The sequence below is a fragment of the Falco biarmicus genome, chromosome 10 (assembly GCF_023638135.1).
Source record: "Falco biarmicus isolate bFalBia1 chromosome 10, bFalBia1.pri, whole genome shotgun sequence".
NCBI classification, from domain to species: domain Eukaryota; kingdom Metazoa; phylum Chordata; class Aves; order Falconiformes; family Falconidae; genus Falco; species Falco biarmicus.
Genome location: NC_079297.1, coordinates 30,137,674 through 30,143,673, shown reverse-complemented (window position 1 = coordinate 30,143,673; position 6,000 = coordinate 30,137,674).

Genomic DNA, 6,000 nt, shown 5'->3' with positions numbered 1-6,000 from the left:
GATCTTACTGCTCTCTACAACTACCTGAAAGGAGGTTGTAGCAAGGTAAGCGTTGGTCTCTTTTCCCAAGTAAGAAGAGGGAATGGCCTCATGTTGCACCAGGGGAGGTTTAGATTGGATATTAGGAAAAAATCCTTCACCAAAAGGATTGTCAAGCATTGGAACAGTCTGCCCAGGGAAGTGGTTGAGTCACCATCTCTGGAGGTATTTAAAAAACATGTAGATGTGGCACTTAGGGACATGGCTTAGCGGTGGATTTATCAGTGCTAGGTTAACAGTTGCACTCTATGATCTTAAGGGTCTTTTCCAACTTAATTTATGGTTCTCATGCCGGTTTTCAAGCATCTTAAATCACTGTCACTTCAAACAACAGATGCCTATTCCTTTTACATTGCAGCTTATTACATGTAGCAGAGTTAACCCATTTCATCTTCACACTAACAACCCATACAAATGCTGTCTGCAATTCCAGCATCAAGGGTGAGAGATCACTGATTAAACCAGCACATTATTGTTGTAAAGGAGATGTGGAAAGAACAGAGGAGATCAAAGAGCACAGCCACACTGCATTATTTGGGTGACACAGCAGACTGACTCAACTGCATCCATTTATATCTGGAGTGTTCCATGTCACGCATTCAATTTTACATAAAATTTGGGTTAGAGATGCAGTTTCATTACCAGATGAACCTTTGAAGGGACATAATTAGCGTGTATTAGATCTCCAAGGAAGACACTGTATTGCAATGTTCATTTCCTTCTTCTCCCACTTCAGCACCCCATCTGCCTTCTTACCTGTCCACCATCTGCAGAGTCAGTTGTCAAGAGATCAAATTTTGATTTCTATATTTGCCAGATTTCAGCTTCTCTAACTGCAAGCAAGACACTCCTACACTCTGCAGTTGCTGGCTTTCTTGGTAATTACTGTTCCATCATTGTCCCTAAGGGGGGAAATAAAAATAACAATGAAATACCCCCAAAAATAACTGTTGCCCCATTACCAGCTGCCTTCTGACATTACTGTAACTCCCACCTCCCTTGAGGTATTCTTGCTACTGTTGACCCTGTATTTTCTGATATAATTTGTGATCCTTTTCACATCAAAAAGATCACAGGCATGTATTTGTACATACAGCTCACTCATCTCTAATCCAGGTCTTCAGGCTGGCAGAGTCTGAAATCTGCTTCTAATCTCCAGACTTCTCTATATGCTTCATTTCTTCCAAAAATCTCTGCTAGAATAATTTTTCTGGAACTTTAACCTTATTGTCACAGCTTAAAATCTTGAATGCAATAAGCTCAGAGCATGCAACATGCTCCTTGGAGCACAGAGGAACTCTGATTCGCTTTTATTTCTGTTTCTTCCTTCAGCTCCATTCCTGGTTCTACACCCTTGGAAAAAAACATTTGCTACCTTTGATCAGAGGTAAGAAATGCAATCCATTTCTTTTTAATTTAAAAGTACTGTTTCCTTACTTCCAGTTTTCTGTTATCCTCACAGCTCATTCTTAGAAGTTTGCCATGATGCTAGGGATGGTGGAGTCTGAAATCTGAGAACAGGCCTGTCTTGGCAGCACTGCAAGACAGCAAGCATCAGTGTAGGAATGCCAATCACACAAGCTATTTTACATAGGGGGCTTCCTAAAAGCCTAGATTATTTTTTCTGTTTTCTATTTGCAGAACAGGTCAGACACAGGTACATTCAATATCCTAAATGAAATCTGCCCTTAGCTAAGGTGAAGCAGTCTTTCAGTCTCATCTCTATACTGAGAATCAACACAGGCATCAAGTCCAACTTAAACCTTCTGCACCAATGATCTTCACTAGTGTGCAGGCCCTTGGCACAAAGGCAAAATTTCATCATTAACAAAGTTAGCACATTGCAGTAATTGTTTCAAGAGATCACTTTTCTTTGGATTATCCTGGTGTGTAAACTTTAACAATCCTGGCTTGTGCTGATTATCTCTAGTCTTCTCCTCTCACATGCTTCACCTGGATAGTAGCCATCTGTTTTAACAATCACAGTATTTCAGACTGTGCCTGCTGAGATACAGAGGTGTATCTCAGCACTCAAGGGGAAGGCACTGAAATAAGGTTATCTGTCACTAAGCATGATGCACCAGGCACTTCATCTCACCTTGTCATCTTTTCATATTGCAGTCATATTTTAGCATATTGTGCTATATATTTTACACATGTATATGACGAAGAGTCTCTTCTAAGCGCAATCCAGCAGCAAATCTGTTGACTGGCCAAAAGGCACTGTTTATTTTACTGTTACTTCTGCTGATGGACGCGAAATGCAGAGTTTGGGTTAACCTTGCATTTAGGTCAATAGATATTATAATGCATTGAAAGTGTTATGAAATGTATTATTTACTACTACAAGGGGTTGGGAATATAGTTAAAGAAAGTAAGAGGGGAAGGCAGTGGTTTCTCTTCAAGCTAGTTTACCCTTAGTTTTCTTGAAGCAATTTAGCCTTTGCCATTATTTAAATTTTCAGCCTCTAAAATGAAGCATTTCTCTCAGTCATGTGCTGTTCACAAGCATGTGATTTGGTCAACCATGCTGTACAGAATTGTTCTTGCATCTTTTTTTGACCAAGCTGAACACTTCAAGCAGGCTATTACAAAACCTTTTATGACTGGGTTTTCAAATGGGTTTTAAGGGAATGAAAAGCCAGGTATCAGCTGACCTCCAACAAAAAGCAGTATAATTTTTCTTGTCCCTTTGGAAATGAAGGTGAATGAGGCCATACTAAGTCAATGGAGTAACGTTCCTGGAAGCCTTCCACTTCCAAGCATTTATTGAGCAGCTTTGCTGTGCTATACACAACTAATACAGGGCTCCCAAATATTACTAGGCAATATCATGCTTTCATTCATTCATATTTTCTAAAATATATTATTTAAGACTCACCCAGATCCTACAGAGATGACAAATTGGACACAGTGGTGCAAAAGTTATTATAAATAGCAGCCCAATTCATAAATAGGCCAGTATTCAAAACAGCTCAAATAAGAGATTTACAGTAGAGGGTTGTTTCAAGACTGAAGGTAAACACACTGTAGGATGAAGCTAAACAAGTTTTACTAAAAATTTAACAGAACAAAGCTGGTGAAAGGCCTGGATGTGGAAAAGTCTGCAAATACCTCCACTTATGAGAAAAGGAAACAACTTGCCATTCACACAGAGAGGTAACAGTGCCTATGTCTGCTGGCTGATACTGCATGACATTATGAAGTTGGCTGTCTATACATTTCACTTTGCATGGCGAAACCTTGATCTTGACCACAGTCTCTAGATGCTGCAGAGATAACGGCTAATACCTCTGAAAGGATTAGCAACAGGCTCATGATTTCTCCAGTATAAAAAAATTGCAGCATCCTATTCTAAGCCATGCAGCCTTATTTCTTACAAATGCTTTATATAATACTAGTTCAAAAGCTAGAAGTGTTTCCCCTCTTTCCAAGAGCTAATTAAACTCCTCTAGGACTGCAGAATATCTAATGCCAGAAAACAGGGAAGTGGCAACCATGGTGGTAAGAGGATCACACCAAATGTTGATGTAGTAAGATTCATACTTTACCCAATTTTTCAGCAGCTACACACAATCACTGCTTATGAATTCTTCACTCAGCGCAGGCAGTATGCATTTAGTCCAGTTCTTAGAGAACTCAAACCCTTATCTGTATGCAGGCTGCTTTTGTTCTGAGCCTTTCTTCATTTTCTCTCTCTCTTCTTAATTAACAGAAAACAGTTATGAATATTAAAGGAGAAATTAACAGCAGTGTAAATAATTTCTGGGTGTTTGTAGATTCCGAATTTAGTTTTTAATTAACCCCCACTGGTTTCAAAAAGCTGTTTAAGAAAACGATATCCTTTCAAAATTTCCCTTGTGTTTAAAAAAGGAAGAAGAAATAAGGTAAGACTGTAAAATTGCAGTTTGGCATTGCAGACACCACCATCACGTGAGGATGTTATTCTGACATTAGTTCTCCTCCACTTAGCCTGGTTTAGGACCTGGTTTCAACAGAACAACTCACATATTGCCTCCTTCCCTTAACAAACAAAATGTGGGGGGTCTGGCCAAATACTCTAACTATGATAACACAAGTCCATCTTCTACAGAATTAAAAGCATCCAACTCTGATTCCTATTGGATAAAACCAGAACACAGGAGCTGGTCAGCTTCAGAGGTCAGCTGAATCCCACATTGTAATCACTGACCACAGGTAATACAAATGCTCTCAAGGAAGATGCCAAAAGTGCTGATGTAGCCATTACAGAATTACTACCTTTTTATGGGTACATCCTTTTGTCACTCAAGTCCTATGGCCTTGGGGATTTTGTTTTAGTTTGTATAATTCTTCTCACAGTAAATATGTATGTCCTTGCTAGCCATTTAAACATCCAGTCTTTACAGTTGATCCGAGCAATCTATCGTCCTTCAACTCCTGTCAGCAATCAAGGTCACAGAGTAGGCTCTTTGGATTGAAGGAAAAGAAATTCCTCACCAGTTTTCTAATGGGCTTATTTTTCCAGTGTTTTGGCATTCACATAACCCAAAAGCACATGCCTTGAAGTGAATCACTACCACATACACAAGGCAAGCATCTGTATATCATACCAATAAGAGCAATTTATTTCTATTTTACACATCTTGAAAAGATAACCCCCCATCAATCTGTGGGCAGCAAGCCCTATTCAGTCAGTGAGAGTTCTGCATGTGAGACAGCTCAAAGACAGACACTCCAAGAAATCTAAGATTCTTCAGGAATCCTCAGGATCCTCTAAGATGGCTCAGGAAAGCTTTTATACTGCACTTCCCGGAGCATGCAGTGGGGTAGATCGTCCTCTCCTTGGTGCATAACACTTATTAGCATTAATTTGATTTGTCCATGTTCACTGGCAGGAGAACATGGCCTGGTGCTGCTAAAGGAGTCTCTTGGTTTCTCACCAACACCACTTATCCCCCTCTGCTTCCTCACAGATCCATTGCACACACACGCTAAAGAAATATCTCATGTTCTACACTTAGCCTAAAAGCTGCACAGTGGGAAGAAATTTCTAATATGGCAACCAAAAAGGTACCTTTAGACCGAATGACAGATAGCAGTGGGCCTTGTTGCCTCTGCAACAGCTGAGTGACAGTATACTGACAGAAAGAAGACACATAGGAAAAGATACTATGTTTGAAATACTATTGTTTAGATACACATTTTGGCTTCCTATTTGGAAAAATTACTTTTGAGGGAAAAAAAAAAAAGACAACACTGCTGAGCCTATACAAGTGCTTCCTCCATCAGGAGTCATCAAACAACTGCATTCTTTGACCCACAATTAACATGTTTTATTAAAAGTAGAAAAACATTTGTTTTACCCCATCTCTTGCTTTTAATCTTTTTTCTTTGAGATTCCATTTTATCCTAAGAAGGTAGTTGCACCAGTATTAAAACAGTGTGCACTTTAAGTGGATTAGCTGCACAACTGTCAACACAGACCCACAAGTCAACAGAAACTACTGCTAAAAAGGAGGGTGGAAGCTGTCATTCACACATCTGAGGCCTCTGCCTCCACACCAGAAGCAACACACTTTAGAAAAGTCAGAAAGCAGCCAGGAGCTAAAAGGTAGTGCCCTATGCACAGCTGAGCATGCTGGAGTGGTTTTCCAGTGAAGGAACTGGAAGCAGAGTAAGAGCACAGGAGAACATTTAGGGAAGAAGTACAATCAAAACTAAATTCCTATGAGGACAGCATCCAACGGTCAATACAAAACACTGTGGCAAGTGATTCCAGAGAATTGCTACCCACCCTGGATCTACCTCGCTGCTTGCGTGAGGCGATGCTGCAAGCTTATTTCCTCACACCCAAACTGGAGAGGGGTGCAGGGGAACAGGCTCCCATGGAAATCCACCTCCACCCAACACCTGGGGTGCACCAGAGGGACCTTAGCCACCCCACCATAACAGAGGAGGAGACCAAGAGCTGGGGCCAGG